The sequence below is a fragment of the Saimiri boliviensis genome, chromosome 19 (assembly GCF_048565385.1).
Source record: "Saimiri boliviensis isolate mSaiBol1 chromosome 19, mSaiBol1.pri, whole genome shotgun sequence".
Lineage (NCBI taxonomy): Eukaryota > Metazoa > Chordata > Mammalia > Primates > Cebidae > Saimiri > Saimiri boliviensis.
In genome coordinates, this window is record NC_133467.1 from 8671466 (window position 1) to 8691469 (window position 20004).

Consider the following 20004-nt stretch of genomic DNA (forward strand, 5'->3'; position numbering starts at 1 on the left):
ACAGTCTTATGTCCAGATTGATACTGAGGCCATTTCACTGCATAAACTTAGATGTACATGAATAAAAAATTCTCTCGACTGAATTTTCTGAGAAGCAAAGTCCCTCCAATTTGTTCATTCATTCTGTTATACTGAGCGGAAACTATCAAATAGTGCTCACTACACACCAAACCTAGTATCAATTTCTGGAGATACATATATGTGCAAGAGAGAATCTCTGGTCCCTAGCATTTATTGGACTAGTCAGGTAGCCAGAAACAAATAGTTCAAATATCATGTGAAAGGAGGAGGCAGTGTGGTGAACAGATAGAGCTGGGCTTTGGAATGGGTCAGAATATTGTTCAAATCTCAGCAACAAAATTGTCTACCTGGGGGGTTAATACAATTCTCTTTACTTATCTAGGCCTCAGTCTCCTTATCTGCAAAGTGGGAGCAATAATTCCTATTATTTGGCATTGTAGAGACACATAAAAAAAATCAGAGAATTATATTAAACACTACTGACATATACAGAATAAATTACAGGTGTTTTTACAGTTGATTATGATTCTAAAGCTGCACACAAACTGTTACTGAAACATAGATGAGGAAGTGCCAGCTCTACCCAAGGAATTCTTTGCAGATGAATGACATAAAATCTAGAGTCTGAAGACTCCTACGGCTAAAAGCTAGGACAGTAGCCAAAGGTGACAATAAGAGAAAAAATAATATAGCTCCACTTTTTCATTCTTCTTACCTACGTGTTCTTTAGTTCCTGATAACATGGCTTTTTTTTTTCCTCCACAAAAGAGAGCTTTGGGAGATAAAAAGTAACCTTAGAATCATTCTATTATAGGCTTTTACCAATGGGCCATTTTAGTAACCTAATAATAATAGGAAATGTATTGAGTGTTTATTTTGTTAGTGCATAAATGTATGACTTTATTGAGCCTCACAGTAATTTTTTTTTTTTTTGAGATGGAGTCTCGCTCTGTTGCCAGGTTAGAGTACAGTAGTGCAATCTCAGCTTACTGCAGCCTCCACCTCCCCAGTTCAAGCGATTCTCCTGCCTCAGCCTCCAGAGTAACTGGGACTACAGGTGCGTGCCACCACGCCCAGCTAATTTTTGTGCTTTTAGTAGAGCCAGGATTTCACCATGTTGGCCAGGATGGTCTTGATTGCTTGACTTTGTGATTTGCCCGCCTCAGCCTTCCCAAGTGCTGAGATTGCAGGCGTGAGACACTGGGCGCCTGGCTGAGCCTCACAGTAATCTTATGACATAATCGTTATTATTATTCAACCCACTTCACAGCTGAGATTATCTGAGGCACAGGAAAGATAAGTAATGTGCTCAGGATTACAAGCTAAAAAGCCAATAAATGGTAAAGTTCATATCTTAATCCAGTCATTGTCTAACTCCAAAGCCCATGATTTTAACCAACTCAATGACCCACGTGCTATAATATCCAGGGTTAGTAATTCCCTTCTTTGTGCTCCTACATAACTATTTGCATCTCTCAAATGGCATCTGACTCTTATCAATATCATCTTTTTCCATATGTTATAAGCTTCTTAAGGTTTCAGAATGATTACATTTTATAGCTTTTTCATAGCTGGCATGGTTCCTTCTTATACATGATAAACTTAGGTTTACTGTCTTTCTTCTACCAGTCACTTGGCCATGATATATCTGTTTTCTAATCCAAAGTACTGCGGCACTGTGATTACTGAAGTCTGTATCACTTGGGTTCCAGATCTCAGGGAAGCATACTATGTGACAGCTCAGACAGGAACATTCCAGACTTATTTTCCAGTAGCTAACAACATGAGTAATTTCCAGCATGAATGAGTGCAAGTGAATTGGGGTGCTATAACTCACTGTGACAAATACTTCAGAATTGGGAAATTCAGAGAGTGGGAGCAAAGCCTGGGTGTGGTTGAAGGACCCATAGGTAGGTGGGATAAGAGGAAAGTCTCCCAAGAGACATTGTAGAAGACACTTTATTGAGTCATTCCAAAGCAGGAATACCAGGCTGTTAAAAGATACTGAGTATAAGGCAGTATTGGCTGATTGCATGATATTGCTTAATAATCCTTTTAAAATCCCTTTCCCTGTGAAGGCAGCTAATTTCTGTCAAAGGGATTAAGAAGCAGGACGTTTGCAATAATTGTCTCTATGCAGCTTATGTTAAGCTTGATACAGAAAACTCAATCAGAAGATTAAAATTCAACATTTCCTTCCCTCTTTTGGTTGATTGCTGATGAAAGAAGACACCAGAGGATCTCTGTATCTCTGATGCCTCAATAAATGTTCTTGAGGGAATTCATGCATAAATGTCACTGCTAATATTAGCACTTGCTCTCATATCCCACCTGTCTTTTTTTTCTGGTTTGTCTGTTTAATCTTAAAGCATATTGCTACAGATATGAATGCCAGCAGTGAGAACAGGCCCTTGGTATTGACAAGCATGTGGGCTTGTTGTATGTATCACTTAGACCTCAAGATTCTTGAAGTGATGGAGAGCAGACACGGAACCAACGGTCACCTATTTATCCTTTTATTAGAGCTCTGCTGTTTGTGCAAAGAAAACATTTATGGGAGGGGTACTGATAGAGACCAGACCCTTTATTCCTCCAAGTCCTCCTCAAATTAATATAGTGGGAAGCTGTGTCCTTTACAGAGGCAAACTCAGGGTCACAGCTATGCCTTGAAGAGTCCTATTCCAGGCTTTGGACAATACCTCCAGGACCCATCAGTATTTATTAAGTATTGCTAGGGTACCAGATATTTATCCTGATTAAAGCAAAACAAATATAAACAAAATGAAAAGAAAAATCAATGAGGTAGCTTTTATTATTATCCTCATATTACAAATAAAAAATACTAAGCCTCAAAATTTCAGTAGCTTTTTCTGTGAAAATGGCAACAGTAGGATCCCAGCCTACATTTGTCTAAAAGTTATGCAATAGATTTCTTTTAATATTATATTGCAAGTTCCAACACCAAATTGCTATAAGGACCCAAAGCAGCTCTGGATACTTAAATTTACTCTCAGTTTTAAAGATGTCTTTCTCCTTAAAAGTATCTTCCTCCTTCATAGATGGCCTGTTATTATGATGAATTCAGCAGAATATGGCAAGTAATTCTAAGCCTCTAATTTTCTTTTGTATTTAATTATAAAAATACTTTAATGAAAGAAAAACACTCACCTGTAATTTTACCATCCTAACATACTATTTACATTCTTACCTATTCTCTTCCAGATTTAGTCCTTAGGCAATTAATTAGGCCCTATGCAATTAAATGAATCCTTAGGCAATTAAAATTTCATAAACTTACTCAAGATCAATAATTTATATTTTTTATTCTTTACTATCAACTTACTATTGAATTAGCCAAGATGTTTATGTTTTCTTCATATTTGTCATATTAATTACTGTAGAATACTCCATGTAGTTAAGATACTGTAATTTAATTTCATTGAATGAATTCTCTATTATAATATATTTCTGGATTTTTTTGTAATAAAAATATACATTTAGCTTCTCTCTTTTATTAAAGATAATGGGGATTCTATATAGAAAATACACAGGTACTGGTACTTTTTTGTATTTTTGGGGATTGGAAGAAGCAGTCATAGAAATAGCCTGAACTCCAGCTGCATAAGCTTTGTGTCCCAAAGAAAACTTTTACATCCATGCAGCCTACACTTAACTGTTCCCCTAAACCTGTTGATAGTGTCTTATGGACTCTCCTTGTTCAGTGATTGATGTATAATTCTGATTTACTTAAAAGAAATAACCCTGTAATCCCAGCACTTTGGGAGGCCGAGGCGGGCGGATCACGAGGTCAGGGGATCGAGACCGTCCTGGCCAACATGGTGAAACCTTGTCTCTACTAAAAATAAAAAAAATTAGCTGGGTGTGGTGGCATGTGCCTGTAATCCCAGCTACTCAGCAGGCTGAGGCAGAAGAATTGCTTGAACCCAGGAGGCGGAGGTTGCAGTGAGCCAAGATCGCGCCATTGCACTCCAGCCTGGCACTTGGCGACAGAGCGAGACTCTGTCTCAAAAAAAAAAAAAAAAAGAACCTCTCCTTGCCTCAATATCTACAAACTCCTTGACCCTATATATTATACTTATGAGGGAATATTTGTCCTAAATTTTTCTAATCACAAAAAAAAAGATACATTAACAAATGGAGTATAAAAATGAAAATGCCTTTATAGTAAAATTGAATTTAGCAAATATCAGTGGCGTAAATCATTAGGGTCAATCTTTCTGTTTTGTCTTTACAATTATTATTCTAAATGATGGTATAGTATTTTGATCTTTACTTATCATTCTATTAGTGACCTCCATACAAGTTGTTTCTAGGTTTTTGCTAATGACTAATGCTTCCATAAATTCATTTTTTCATGCAGCTTGTATTGAATTTTACCTTTAAAATAAATTCTTAGGAGTGAGAATATCTTTATAATTCTTGATAAATATCAACAAATTATCTTGCACTTTAGATTGTAAATTCATCAAAGGCAAGGAATTTGCCTCATACATGTTGTATCCCCAGCACCTAGCGGCGGACTTGGCACATAAGTGTTTGATAAAATATCAGGTTGAATTTAATGAAACTGTAGGGTTTTCATAAGTATGACAGGCATTATTAAAATTTTCTTTTCTCCAAAAAATGAAGTAAGTTGGTGCTTAGAGACAAATACTGCCTCTTCCTGACAGCATGCATTAATAGGCACAAGACTGAACTGATGGATGTGACCCGTGTAGGCTGCAAAACCCAGTAAAGTAAGAGACGGTGCTGGGAAACAAAGGACTTCTCAGAACTCAGAAAAGTTATGGTCAGTCCTCCAAAGCACTGAAAACAGGAACTGCTGTCTACTTTGGTTCTTTTTTCTGGTTTGTTTGTCTGTTTAATCTTAAAGCACATTGCTACAGATATGAATGCCAGCAGAAGAACACAGAAGATCAAAGTTGAGGCAGGCAGCCAAAAACGAATTTCTTCCCACCACCTTTTATCTCTTCCATGTTTCTTGCAGAAGAGGAATGTGGAGGCTTAAAGATAAAATAAATGAAATGTCAAAAAAAAAAAAAAATGAGTCCTGATGTAAATAGATGACACAGCTTGCACATAACCATTTATCTTATACCTGGTGGAGGCAGGCAGGAATGTCAGCGGGGAAACAGAGTAGAGTAATTTATATAGATGTTGGTAAGACTATAATTGGGATTGTCTAAGGTTTTTTGGAAATCAATGGAACTACTTTGTGGTTCTGTTTCTGGATCTAAAAAACTAGCTTAACACAGGAAAGTAAAGAAACTATGTATTATGCAATGTAATGATCTGGACAAAATTTTCTTTTTTTGAAAGCAACAATTAATTTTGCCTCTATCTTGCCTTCCAGAAGAAAGACTGATTTTAGTGAAACCAGATTTTAATAAGCTCTGAGCTAAACAGAAGCTGGCCAGCACCCCGAGATTCAGCACAATAAAGAAAGGTAGGAGGAAGCAGAGGGAGGGAGTGGAGGGATGGAATAAAGGGGAGAGAGGGAGGAAGGGAGCTTGGAGAGAGTGATGATAAGGCTGAAGAGAGAATTTAGGTAAACAGCAATTGAGTTTTATTAAGATATGTGCTGTGTGGAGTGAAATATAACTCCTTCCCGTGTTCCTTACATAATCTTTAGTAAATCCTATATACTTACAGAAGACTTTGACTTCAATGGATTTGTTATGGTGGTTGTAGAAATTTAAAAGCATTTACTTTTGATATATACATATTGGGTCGTGATAGACACTGGGCAAACTAGAAACTACACATGGGTGACTCTGATCCTTTATTGCTAAGGATACTAAATAATGACATTATAGCTAATGTATAAAATATAGAAAAAGGAATATTGTCAGAGCTGCTTTCAGAGGCTGACAACTGCGAGGAGAATATGGGCTGAAAGTATAACGTCTCTAATAAATTAAGGGATAATCGGAGGCGATCAGAATGTTAGCCAGAACACCTCCGACTGGGAACCTGACGCGGAGGCCTGTGGGGCAGGTCCCTGCCGTCTCTCCAGGGCCTCTGTCAGGTGCAAGTCCTGGCTGGGCTGGTTCTTGGTCTGTCTCATGAGGCAATTCTAGAATCCTGGGTCGAGGTATCTAAGGATGGGAGAGATAGCGGTTTGGTTTTTTGCTCATATTTTGCTTTATCATTGAACAAAACACTACTTAGGCATAATATAAAGAAAACAATTCTAACAGCAAGTGAAAGTTTTAAGATATAGGAAAGCTGTTTAAAAAGGGGAAAAGATGAATATGGCTATTTGTTGATCATGGATTATAGCCAGTTCTTTCTTCCTTGATGGTGATTCTTATAAGTGATGTGCTGTTATAAACTGGAATGACATCTAATGGCCAGAGTGACTCACTGATGGGAAATTAGTCAATAAAGCACAACAACTTTTGGGTAATAAGTCCATTTCTGTCTTCTGACTTGAGCCACTCTCCCTCTCCCTCTGCTCCTAGAATTTCACCTGGGCTGTCTTTTCTGCTTTATTGCATTCAGGAAAGTTAGGCTCAACTCTGATTTTTTAAAGCCTCTTACAGGAAGCAAACCTATGAATCAAAGACTAATGGAGTGACCTAATCGCTAGTCCAGGCTTCCTGCCATTGGCAACCCACCAAACCATTCCCTCCTTCAGAAGATTTCTTTATAGAAGTTGTGAGTGCTAATTATTTGCAGCTGTTGCTGACTGTGCTTTAACAACCTGCTGGGCTTGCCCTAGGAGCCTGGCAGACTGACCAGCCTATATGGGGTTATTGACCAAATCCTATGAAAACCAAAGACACTGGAAATATGGAAAATATGTGGGGGAATCCTAAGGAAATCTCAGAAAAATCTCAATAGAAATGTATATTTTGCCTAAAAGCAGCCAATTCCAGAACTCTTCGCTTTAGAGGCAAAGTACCAACAGGGAATTGTAGAACAGAAGAAAAAGGAAAGATCGGTGAGGGAGGATTAAGGAAGGAAAGAAGGAATCAGCACTCGGAGAGTTGGATCTAGGAACTCAATTCCTCCCCAGAGTGGCAGGTCGGAATAAAGGGGACAACCCCGCCCCTTTGATATTCCAGGAGTAACAGTCGTGAATGCAAATGTCAAATCCCGTAGTCACCTCAGGATAGAAATGGGACCAAAGGGTCCAGGAGAAGAAAGTGAACACACAGGTGGAGCGCCGTCTACAGGACGTTCAATGAGACACCCTGCAAAGGCCATGCTTCCAGCTCAGGAGCAACAGCTGGTTAATCATATCAGTTCTTCACCTTCTGCCCCAGCTCTGGACTGGGGTTATTTTTTCTCATATGTAACTGAATCTTTAAATACTTTTCCTTGATTTTCTTTTTCAGACATTAAAAAGTTGTCCAACTAAGGATGAGAAAAACATATTTTTTTAAAAAAACATGGAAACTCATAACTGCAATTATATCAACCTTTATCATGGTTTCAACCTTTATCATGAAGCCTAAGCTAGGCGTCACATCTTGAATTTAAACTCTGGGGAGGGGAGCTATGTCTTCCTTTGGACCAATTTAATATTAAGCAGAGAATTAGTAGATGTGAGTGGTTTCCTGACTACTAGACTATTGCTTATATAATCATAAAATAGGGCACAAGAATACAAAGTTTGGAGGCAAATCCAGACACAATAGAACATTTTACAAATTTAAATGTACTGTATGATACCTAATGTTTCAGCATATTTAGTAAAAATAAACAGAATAACAGATGATGAGGCATTTGTCTTGTTCCACACAAGCTTTAAAAAGGCGATTTGACATACCATGAACTAATGGAAAAATGTGAATTCATAATCTAATTGGTAGACAATCATAAAGATTGAAAGCTGTTGAAAAATTTTCCTGTGGATAGAAAGACTATAACATGGAAAATCATGTGACAGAGTAACTCAAATGTAGGCTCTGTCAGTCACCAGCTATGTGAACTCAAGGAAATTATGCGACCACTCTGTGCCAAGAATACCTATTGTGGAAGGCTGTTGTAATAATCCACACAGGTTAATGCATCTAAAACACTTAGAACAGTACTAGCTACATAATGTATACTCGTCAAATGTTAGATTTTGTTATTGGTGTTCTTTTAATTACATGAGTTTAAGAGTTATTTGATGTGACACCAGATTTCATGGTAAAATGACTATCTTCAGAGTCTTAAATTATTGCATGCAGGAGTATGGCATTTGGTCATAGAAAATGGTAGAGAAGGAGAAGTCTAGATTGGAATCACAATAGTTCACTGGTGTGTCATAAAATTTTATCACAGAATCTCAGCTTGATTCTCTCTACTTGCCCCTACCCCATTGAACCCCTGGATGGAAGCTTGGTGTGAGTAAAGCTGAGCACCTTCAGTGTTTTTGCACAAATGTTATAATCCATAAATATAGCATTTTTATGTTTAACTTTCGTGACAATTTCTGAAGAAGCAGAAAGGGAACTTTTGTTGTTGTTTTTCAGTAACTCTTGTTAACTCACTGGTTCTCTCCTCCATTCTTCATAGCTGACCCAAATATTTTATGACAATGATGTCATGATAAGTAATTATGATGTATATACAATAAAATAACATCTAACTCTTCATCTTGGCCACTATAAAGTTTCAAGTTCAATTTATGGCTTAGATCTAACAAGAGTCTCTTGAGTCACATAATTGTCCTATAAAGTAGTGTGTAATTCAAATGCTTCCGTAAAATAAATTCCCTGGGAGGAAATAAAATAGACATAGGAGATATGTTCAAATAGGTTTTATAAATACCACTTATCTTCTTGTCTGGCAACAGCCGCTTTTGAGAAAGCAAATATAATGGACTGAATGTTCATGTCCCCCCTCCAAATTCATACGTTGACTTCCTAACCCCCAATATAATGGTATGGGGAGCTGGGGCCTTTGGAGGTAATTTAAGTTGTGATAGTGGAGCTCTTATGAATAAGATTAGTGTCCCCATGAATGGAAAAGAGACCCCAGAGAGTTCTCTAGCCTCACTCCCACCATCTAAAGATAGATACAAAGAGAAGTCAGCAGTCTGCAGCTTGGAAGAGGTCCCTCACCAGAGGCCAACTGTGCTGGCACCCTCATCTGAAACGTCCAGCTTCCAGAGCTGTGAGAAATAAATTTCTATTGTTTATAAGCCACCCAATCTATGGTACTTTGCTGTAACATCTCAAATTGACTAAGACAGCAAGAATATTAAAAATGTTAATGATATGAATGCAAAAATTATGACAATCTCCAATCAATATCCAAATGATAGCCTACAGACAAATCCGAGGAGTAAAGAGTACTGAAACAACTGTCCCAGAAACATCACTGACATAAATTTAATACGTAGCGTCTGTCAGTTTAAGTCTTCACATGGACATTGAGGAAGAGAAAACTTCTCTTTGTCCCGAGCACACAGTTGGATTGCATTTACCAGCATTCTTTATAATTGGGGGACCACGTGATTGTGTAATGGATTATGGGCGGAAGAGATGTAACCCCCTTTTATTTTGGACAAAGTGGAGGAATCTAGTGCCCTAGATGGTGGCAGAGCCTCTGCATGGGAGAAGTCTGGATCCATGAATGACCATCCACCAGAGGCTCTCCTCTCCTCTTCCCTGCATTGGACTGTGCCATGAAGCATAAATAAACTTTAACTGGGTATTAAAAATATGAGAGTTTGGCCGGGCGCGGTGGCTCAAGCCTGTAATCCCAGCACTTTGGGAGTCCGAGGCGAGTGGATCACGAGGTCAAGAGATCGAGACCATCCTGGTCAACATGGTGAAACCCCGTCTCTACTAAACATACAAAAAATTAGCCGAGCATGGTGGCGCGCGCCTGTAGTCCCAGCTACTCGGGAGGCTGAGGCAGGAGAATTGTTTGAACCCAGGAGGCGGAGGTTGCAGTGAGCCAAGATCGTGCCATTGCACTGCAGCCTGGGTAACAAGAGTGAAACTCTGTCTCAAAAAAAAAAAAAAAAAAAATGAGAGTTTTTGTTTTCTTAAATGGCAGCATAGCCTGACTAAAACAGAACTGTTACAAAACTAGTAAAACATAAATTGAATTTTTTTCTTGTGAAATAGAGTGTACCCTTGAGATAAAGTAGAAAGACACTCCCATCTCTGGTGAGTAATTTTATGAAGCGCCTGTGGCACTTGGTAGAAAGAGGCTGCTGAATGGAAAATCCCCTTTCATCAAGCTGTGAGTAGCTTAGTTGTCCAAAACTCATCCTCAACTTCCCCATTTTGGAAACCTTAAAATGTGATGAGCTCTTTCAATGACACTATTCCACACAGTATTACATATTTTAAAGTACCATTTTCACCACTATTTTTGTAAAGATATACAGAATATTTACTTGTCACACGTCCTGGACTCAGAAGAAGAGCCAATGTCCAACAGGAGGGGAAAGAGGCTCGGAGACAGTCTTCAAACGCTGGTATTCCAAGCAGAAGAATCTTCCACAAACGGTCTCCTCTGGTCTCCATCTTGGAATGGATCTAATCATCACAGGTTTTTGTAGGATTCAGCAAGCTTGGGATGATCTCTATTACCCTTGGGGCAGTGTAATGAGAAGGCAGTGGCTCTGCTAGAGGGCCCCAAAATAACCTGCAAACCACTGAAGATTCATCCACTGAGTAAAAAACTATCTATAAAGAGCCATGCCCCTTTGTGCTCAAAATAATATTGAATACCTCAGTACAGAACATAAGCGCCTTCATGTTCTGGCATGTGTTCACTCCACAGCTTCGTATTTTTTCTCTCTTCCTTTGTCATCTACACTGGCCATGCTGAGCATTTTAAAGTTTCTTCAGTTGTCCCTGTGCCTTCTCAATCACAATTTTCTTTGTTTATATTTTTTTTCCCTTCTTACAGCTGCTAAAGATCTGCCCTCCTTACTCCACCACTTGTTAGTTAAACAGAGATTCAGGAGGCAACTGATTGGCATGGAGCAAGTGGTGCTCTGAGAGGATTCAAAGACATCTGTTCAGTAGTCTTGACCTTTCTAGCCTCTGCTTAGATATCCTTTCCTCCGGGAAGCCATCTGGTTATTTGCTTGATCTGTGTCCTCCTCCAAGGGTCTGTATGCCAACGCCTTCCAGTCATTGCACTTTATTCCTAGTGTATCCCCGCCCTGCACCACTCCCAACACACACACACACACACACACACACATGCATGCACGCACACACACACCCTGAAGAGCTCAAGTCTTGTCTGTCCGTATTATCTCTCAGGCCTCAGTGCTCAGGGATTTGTTGAATGATTAAATGAATGCGTCTGCCACCATCCTCAAACTAAGTTGCTGAAACAGCCCCATCCACCTGCTTTTCTGCTCCAGCCTAAATGTTACTTCTTTTTAATGATCTCTTTTATCTTTGACACTGCCATTGACTTTCACTTAAAATTTATATCTCATATATTAAAATACATAAGCAAATGGAATATATGCTATATTGTACCCGCAGAATTCTGTTCTGGCTTAAGGGATGCTCATTGACTGTAATAATGGCAAACTTTCTTCTTTCCTTTTTTTTTTTTTTTTGTTTGGCATGTGGATGCAATTTAGACAAAAAGTGATTATGATTTACCCTTTTGAATTAAAAATAGAAAACTCTATTTAGGAAAAAGTGTATATTCGTATAACTCAAAGAGCATATGGAAAGGGGAGTATCAACTAAAGGGAACTACTATAAAAATATTTAAAGTTTTCACTGAAAATAATTTCAGATTTACAAAACTTACAAAAGGTACAAAGATTTCCAAGATATTGTTCACCCAGATTTCCTAAATGCTAACATCTTATACCCTACACTTTTCAAAATCAAGAAATTATTATTGTTATAATACTGTATGTATTTTACAGACTTTATTTCAAATTTCATTAATAGCTTAGCTAATGTCCTTTTTCTGGCCCACGATCCAATGCAGTAACATACATTGTGTTTATGCGTTAGATATCCTAATCCTCGTTTTTAGAAAAGCTCTTCAGTTATTTTGTCTTTAATGACATTGGCAGTTTTGAAGATTATTGGCCAGTTATTCTGTAGAATTTTCCTGCGTTTGGCTTTGTCTAATTTTTCCTCAAGATTAAATTCAGGCTATGCATTTTTGATAAAAAAAAATACCACAGAAGTGATGTTGTATTCTTCTCAATATTTCATATCAGGAGGCACGTATTATCAATTTGATAACTTGACTAAGGTGGTATCTGCCAGATTTCTTCACTGTAAAGTTCCTATTTATTTTCCTCTGCAATTAGTAAATATCTTGTGGGCTGATAATTTAAGACTAGACAAACATCTTGTTTCTCATCACTTTCATCCTCTAATGGCAGCATCCAGTGGTGATCTCCACCTAACACAATTATTACTATGGTGCTTGAAAGACAGTAGCTTTTAATTTCCTCCCTCCCTCCCTTCCTTCCTTCCTTCCTTCCTTCCTTCCTTCCTTCTGCGTCTTGCTCTGTCATCCAGGCTGGAATGCAGTGGCACGATCTCAGCTCACTGCAATCTCTGTCACCCAGGTTCAAGCAATTCTCCTGCCTCAGCCTCCCGAGTAGCTGGGATTACAGGTGCCTACCACCATGCCCAGCTCCTTTTTTGTATTTTTAGCAGAGATGGGGTTTCACCATGTTGGCCAGGCTGGTCTTGAACTCCTGACGTCGTGATCCACCCATTTCAACCTTCCAAAGTGCTGGAATTATAGGCATGAGCCACCACACCTGGCCCAGTAACTTTTAATTTTCTTATTCTTTCTGTATCTGTCAGCTGGAATTCTACTAAAAGGAAGTTTTCTTATTTACTTATTTATTTATTCATGGACTCTTATTTTAATAAATAGGTTACAATCCATGACTTTCATTATTTACTTCTTGTTCAAATTGTTCCAGATTTGAGGTTAAAGTGATGTCATAATTTTGTTTGCCCATAACACCAGCCATAGGGCAGACATAGTGGATGCTCAAAAAATATTTGCTAAGTCATGAAGCATGCTAAAGGAAGAAAATCATAACATATTATTTATAAGAATGAAGAAGAGAATATGAATTAACTTTTATTTATAAATTGTTTCTAGAAAATTTATAGCAACATGGTAAGAAATTCACAATTAAAGGTATAATGCAGATTAGAAGTAAGAAGGTTGGTGCAAAGAAGAAACTAAGTAGAAATATATGATGTAAATAAGAAAAGGCGAGTGTCCTAAATGTAAACTTGATCTACACAATTGCTGAGAACAGATGGTAGAATTGTTTGCTTAATATAGTGCACTTATGGTGACAATAATGAAATCAGAATTGCTGATTTCTTAAAGGTCAATTTGAGACCAAGGTTTCAAGCATGGGATGAAGGAGTAAATTTGTTTGTTTTTAGAACAAATTTAGTATAATGATCATCATCTTCAATCTTTAATTACTTTCTTCATTTAAACAGATGTTTAAAGGGCAAATGGTGGATCTAATATACAAGAGAATATCATACAAAGAACGGGAAAGAACAGGAGAGAGAATGTTCTACTCTTGGCTTTTTTTGGCTTTTTAAGAATATTGCTAATGAGGCCGGGCGCGGTGGCTCAAGCCTGTAATCCCAGCACTTTGGGAGGCCGAGGCGGGTGGATCACGAGGTCGAGAGATCGAGACCATCCTGGTCAACACGGTGAAACCCCGTCTCTACTAAAAATACAAAAAACTAGCTGGGCATGGTGGCGCGTGCCTGTAATCCCAGCTACTCAGGAGGCTGAGGCAGGAGAATTGCCTGAGCCCAGGAGACGGAGGTTGCGATGAGCCGAGATCGCGCCATTGCACTCCAGCCTGGGTAACAAGAGCGAAACTCCGTCTCAAAAAAAAAAAAAAAAAAAAAAAGAATATTGCTAATGAGCCCCATCTGTGTCAGCTTCTGATTCTGGTTAGACTCACATCCCTGATTTTTCTTTTATGGAAAACAGCAGTTTAAAAGCAAGCCCTCCCGCAGGGAAAGGTTGCCGGGCCATCTGGGGTCCCTCTGGGGACAAGAACAGTTTACCATACCCCATTAGAGGCCGGCAGATAGGCCCTACATAAAGACCAACAGCTGCCTAGCAAGTAAAAAGAGAACACAAATCATCAAAAACAATTTTTACTGCACTGCTTAAAGGAAAAACAAATTTGGTCTCTGCATACTGAAGTTACTATATCTCTAGGAAAGCAGCAAACTGCCCTGGGGGCACTGTGATGGTCTGCTTTCATTTTTCCAAATTCCTGTGCTTTCATCAGTTTCATTTACTGCAGATGTACTTAGAGCCTTTAATATGAGTTAATGTACAGCATGACTTTCTGAATGGGGAGTGTTACGTAAAGCATTTTCCAAATATGTCTTGTAATATGTTGGGATATTTGCATAGGCCAGTATTTCTCAAACATTAGCATGCATCAGAATCACTTGCAAGGCTTTTTTAAAGAGGAATTGCTGTTCTGTCCTGCTCTGTAGTTTCTGATTCAGCAGGTGTGTAGTGGGGCCCAGAATTTGCATTTCTAAGAAGTACTCGGATGATGCTGATGCTGCTGGTCCAGGGACTATTTGGGGGGCCCCTGACCTAGGTATATGGTACCCAAACCATTTTAGTTTAAATATGTCTTTAGGGGTCCTTTATATCTTTCAATTCCCAGTAAGATGTAAACTAAAAAATAGGTCTCAGCTCACTGGAATTTGCTGTTGTTGTGGTTAAACCTCCATCTAGTATTTTCAGAAGTATAAACAAAGAATTACTAATGTTCTATTGCAATTATGTAAGAGACCTACAGGTTGTTCTTATTTATTTATTTATTTATTTGAGACAGTTTCGCTCTTGTGGCCCAGGCTGGAGTGCAATGGTGCGATCTCAGCTTACTGCAACCTCCGCCTTTCAGGTTCAAGCGATTCTCCTGCCTCAGCCTCCTGAGAAGTTGGGATTACAGCCATGTGCCACCGTGTCCAGCTAATTTTTTGTATTTTTAGTAGAGACGGGACTTCTCCACGTTGGTCAGGCTGGTTTCAAACTTGCAACCTCAGTTGATCTGCCCACCTCAGCCTCCCAAAGTGCGGGGATTACAAGCGTGAGCCACTGTGCCTGGCCCAGGTTGTTTTATTATGTGTGTATAATATGACAATATTTGGGTTTCCAACAATTAAGGAACATTAACTTACGGTATTTTACAATTTCAGATTCCATCCCATTGATGATTCGTTGAGAGAAGCAGTCTTCTTACAGATTATGGCAGGGATTTTTTGCATCAGAAGATACTTGCTGTACAGGTATTTGGATTTGTTTTTTTTGTTGTTGTTGTTTTTCATTAAAATTTTTGGTCCTGGGGAAAAGAACTGACTTCTAGGCACTTCTCAGAGGTGCAAAAGTTTCTCTGTGGCCATGTAGATAAGAGATGGTGGAAATATCAATAAAGAGCTCTGAGGGCCAGGCGAGGTAGCTCATGCCTGTAATCTCAGCACTTTGGGAGGCTAAGGCGGGTGGATCACTTGAGGTCAGGATTTTGAGACCAACCTGGCCAACATGGTGGCCAATCCCATCTCTACTAAAGATACATAAATTAGCAAGGCATGATGGCAGTGACTGTAATCCTAGCTACTTGGAGGCTGAGGCAGGAGAATCGCTTGAACCCAGGAGTCAGTGGTTGTAGTGGGCTGAGATCATGCCGCTGCACTCTAGTCTGGGCAACAGATTGAGACTTTGTCTCAAAAAAAAAAAAAAAAAAAAGACCCAAAAGAAAAAAAAGAGCTCTGGGAGCTGTGAACCCAGTGAGTTAAATACCAAACCTGGTTTATGAACCAATTTTAAATCAAATATATGTGTATAGATATTCTCTATTTGCTGTAACTCTCTAAGGAGTACTTTCAAGCCAACTAATCCCAGACTTGCCTCTTCATTAAACATGCATCTGTTGGTCTTGGGGTCCAAGAGGGAAACCAAAATTGAAGTTCAGTATTTATTATTATGCTAGTGATTATCAGTAACAATCCTGGTACATACCTGTTATTCAAAAACTCCTAGAACCAGATGTGTTTCAAAATTGAGAATTCAGAATGTCTACCATTTTGGAATGATAAACAGTAAACACATTTTGGAATATATGTAACATTTCCAGCTGGGTCCAGGACAGCACCTGATAAAGAAATGAATTAAAATTTCTACAGAAAATATACACATAGTCACACTAAGTGGCATAAACAAAGACAATGAACAGTTTTATAATGGTTACATTTTGCTACCAAATAAGTTCAAGTTAAGTCATATTTTTTCTTTAACTTTAAAAAATAGCTTTATTGAGGTATAACTCACATTCCATAAAATCACTATTTTAAAGTGTACAATTCTTTAGCATACTCACAGATCTGTGCAACCATCACCACTACCTAATTTTCCATTATATCCATCACTCTCTGTTTCTCATTTCTCCTTGCTCCTGGTAACCACTAATCTACTTTCTACCTCTATGGATTCACCTGTTTTGGACACTTCATGTAAACAGACTCATATAATATTGGCCCTTTGTGTCTGCCTTCCTTTGCTTAGCATAATGTTTTCAAGGTTCATCTATGCAGTACTGTGTATCAGTACTTCATTGCTCTATGTTGCTGGATAATATTCCATTTTATGGCTATACCAGATTTTATTTATCCTTTCATCAGTCAGTGAACACTTGGGTTCTCCACCTTTTAGTTATTATGAATAATCCTGCTGTGAACCATTAGGAAAAAGTTTTTGTGTTAACATGTAGCTATACACATAAGAGTGAACAAGTTTTTGTGTGAACATGCAATATATACCTTCGTGGGCAAGTGTATATATCACACACATGGAATTATACCTAGGAGAGATATATATGCCTAATACTGGAATTTCTGAGTTGTGCAGCAATCTCGTTTAATTATTTTTTAGGAACTGGAAAACTTGTTTTCCGAAACAGCTGCACCACTTTCCATTCCCACCAGCATGATGGTTCCAATTTCTGCTCATCCTTGCCAATACTTGCCCTTGTTCATCTTTTTTATTATAGCCATCCTTGCGACTTTGAAGTAGTATTTAATTGTGGTCTTGATTTTTATTTCCCTAGTGGCTAATGGTGCTGACCTTTTTTTCATGTACTTATTAGTCATTTCTATATCTTCTTTGGAGAAATATTTATTCAAACCATTCAAATAAGTGTATTTTAAAATTTGAGTGATTTCTCTTTTTGTCATGGAGGTATAACAGTTCTTCATCAGTGCCTCTTGTATTGTTGCAAGCCTTTGGTTAATTTGTAGAGCTCTGAAAAAGTTGGATTTTTAGCATTTTTGCAAATATTTTTATAACTTTTGTGGAGGGTCTGATTCTCAGAGCTGCTTATCCGGCCATTTTGGAAGTGCTTCCCAGGTCATATCTTATAGACTGTAAAAAGCCTTTCATTTTTCAAGACTTTTTTGAGCTTTACAGTTGTAATCCTGTGTTGCTCTGAATATACATTCTGCCCTCATTTCACCTTTTTGGTGTACATATGATTTGAATAAAGGAGATGGCAAAATTGTGTAACTGAAAATATGACTTTTCAATGTAGAGTAGAACCTAGTGATGAGGATGCGAAAAGAAAATTGAAAATGGAGATGATTATGTCAGAGTTGTCTAAAAGGGAGCTGGGAGGGCATGAGGAATTGGACCTCAGTTACATACACACCCAGATGGAATTTGACCTATTTAACTGGGCCAAATTGTAAAACCAGTTGCATTTGATTTGAGCTGTAGTGCTGGGCGGGATCAACGGACGTCCTGGAGAAATAGCTACACAAAACTAAGTTGATCTTCAACTAGAGACATCCTAAGCTGATAACCAGCCATCATCAATCATAAAAGGTGCTAAAACCCTCCAGGGCATGAACTTACAATAGTCGGCCCTGCCTTATCTTGCCTGGATAGAACACCATTTAGCTGCTTGCTAGATTTGTGTCTCTCAAATTGCAATTCCTAAGGCTCTGATTAGAACACCTATTCTTGGCCTGGTGCATTGGCTCACACCTGTAATCCCAGCACTTTGGGAGGCTGAAGTGGTCAAGAGATTGAGACCATCCTGGCCAACATGGTGAAATCCTGTCTCTACTAAAAATCTCAAAATTAGCTGGGCATGGTGGTGCACGCCTGTAGTCCCAGCTACTCAAGAGGCTGAAGCAGGAGAGTAATTTGAACCTGAAAGTGGAGGCGGCAATTAACTGAGATCATGGCACTGCACTCCAGCCTGGCAACAGAGTGAGACTGTCTCAAAAAACAGAACGCCTATTCTTCTGCTTGCTGCTCTGTGGAGTTGGTTGTATTTCTTACACATTGACAAGGAAGAGGTAAACATAAATCCTACATTTTTATGTTGATATTGTAGAACAAGTTTGTTATAATGCTACCTGCATGAGAAGAAACAATATTAGTGTTAATTTATACTTATTTTATGTTAAGAAAGACTTGTTTTCATAACAGGCCAAAACCCAGATGTTTTGGTTTTTACTGGCAGAAAGTAAAGGCAATATAAGAATTTAATTAAGGTTGTAACTCTTCCATAAATTTATAAATTTCACTGACAACCAATTACTCTGTGTTTTGATATGTTCCGCCCTTTAAAAATAGAGAATTATAAAAAATAGTTGAATTATAAGAATTTATTGAAAAGCCATCAAAGTTTTAATATTAAGTTGCTAAGAGTTTCAAAGAGTCATGTTTTGCTTATAGATTTTAGACACCAGGACAGGATGCCAGAAACTCGCTTGGTAGTGTAGGAGAGAGAGAAATGTCTTCCCGCCAGCTTTCTAGGTTCTTTATGTAGGCTATAAATTAAATTGCCATTAGACAGATTAGCAGGAGAAAAACCATGTTTAATTAAATGCATACACACAGGAGTTCCGTGAAAATAGATGATTCAAGCTTATACAGCACCCTGAATTATATACAGAAAGGAATAGGGACTTGGGGCTTCTGGTGGGCAGTGGAGAGAAGTTTCAGAAGGATGAGGGGAGGAAATGTATAGTAAATAAAAGTTGTCTTGTTATGCAGATTGAAAGTCTGCTAATAAAGTTGTTTGATCAGCCCTCTTTCTGATACAGATACCTTTACTTATGTAGATTTCCTTTATAGACGTAAATTTCTTGTATACAAGAATGGGTTTTCAGAGCTACTCCTGTGTCTGCAGAGTATCAGAATAAGCAGCTCAAAACATGCTAAAAAAGCTTATTTGGGGGTGGCATATTCTGGTGTCCTATAGTCATATTTTGGGATGTGCTGAGTCACCACACCAGCAATGAGCAACTCTTGGGAGCCTTAGAACTGGTGTTTATTGAGCATATACTACATGCCTGGGAACATGTGATTGTGTTTGGAGACAGGGCCTTTAAAGAGATGATTAAGGTAAAATTAGGCCATGTGGGTAAGCCCTGATGCAATATGACTGGTGTCCTTTTTTTTTTTTTTTATTGCATTTTAGGTTTTGGGGTACATGTGAAGAACATGCAGGATTGTTGCATAGGTACACACATGGCAGTGTGATTTGCTGCCTTCCTCCCCTTCACCTATATCTGGCATTTCTCCCCATGCTATCTCTTCCCACCTCCCCACCACCCCATCCCTCCCCCATTTGCCCCCAACGGACCCCAGTGTGTGGTGCTCCCCTCCCTGTGTGCATGTGTTCTCATTGTTCAACACCCGCCTATGAGTGAGAATATGCGGTGTTTGATTTTCTGCTCTTGTGTCAGTTTGCTGAGAATGATGGTTTCCAGGTTTATCCATGTCCCTACAAAGGACACGAACTCATCGTTTTTGATGGCTGTGTAATATTCCATGGTGTATATGTACCACATTTTCCCTGTCCAGTCTATCATCGTTGGACATTTGGGTTGGTTCCAGGTCTTTGCTATTGTAAACAGTGCTGCAGTGAACATTTGTGTGTGTGTGTCCTTATAGTAGAACGATTTATAATCCTTTGGATATATA

The 20004-nt window shown here is 38.6% G+C and overlaps 1 long non-coding RNA gene across 2 annotated transcripts in view; it reads left to right on the forward strand.

The window, feature by feature from the left end:
- The first annotated feature begins 963 nt into the window (after positions 1-963).
- LOC141582277 (uncharacterized) overlaps positions 964-20004 on the forward strand; it is a 29509-nt gene continuing 10468 nt past the window's right edge. Inside the window, exons 1-3 of one of the 2 annotated variants that reach the window (XR_012515105.1) lie at positions 964-1078; positions 5396-5488; positions 15006-19540. This is a non-coding gene — a long non-coding RNA (uncharacterized LOC141582277). The other variant, XR_012515104.1, reaches the window with a different exon arrangement.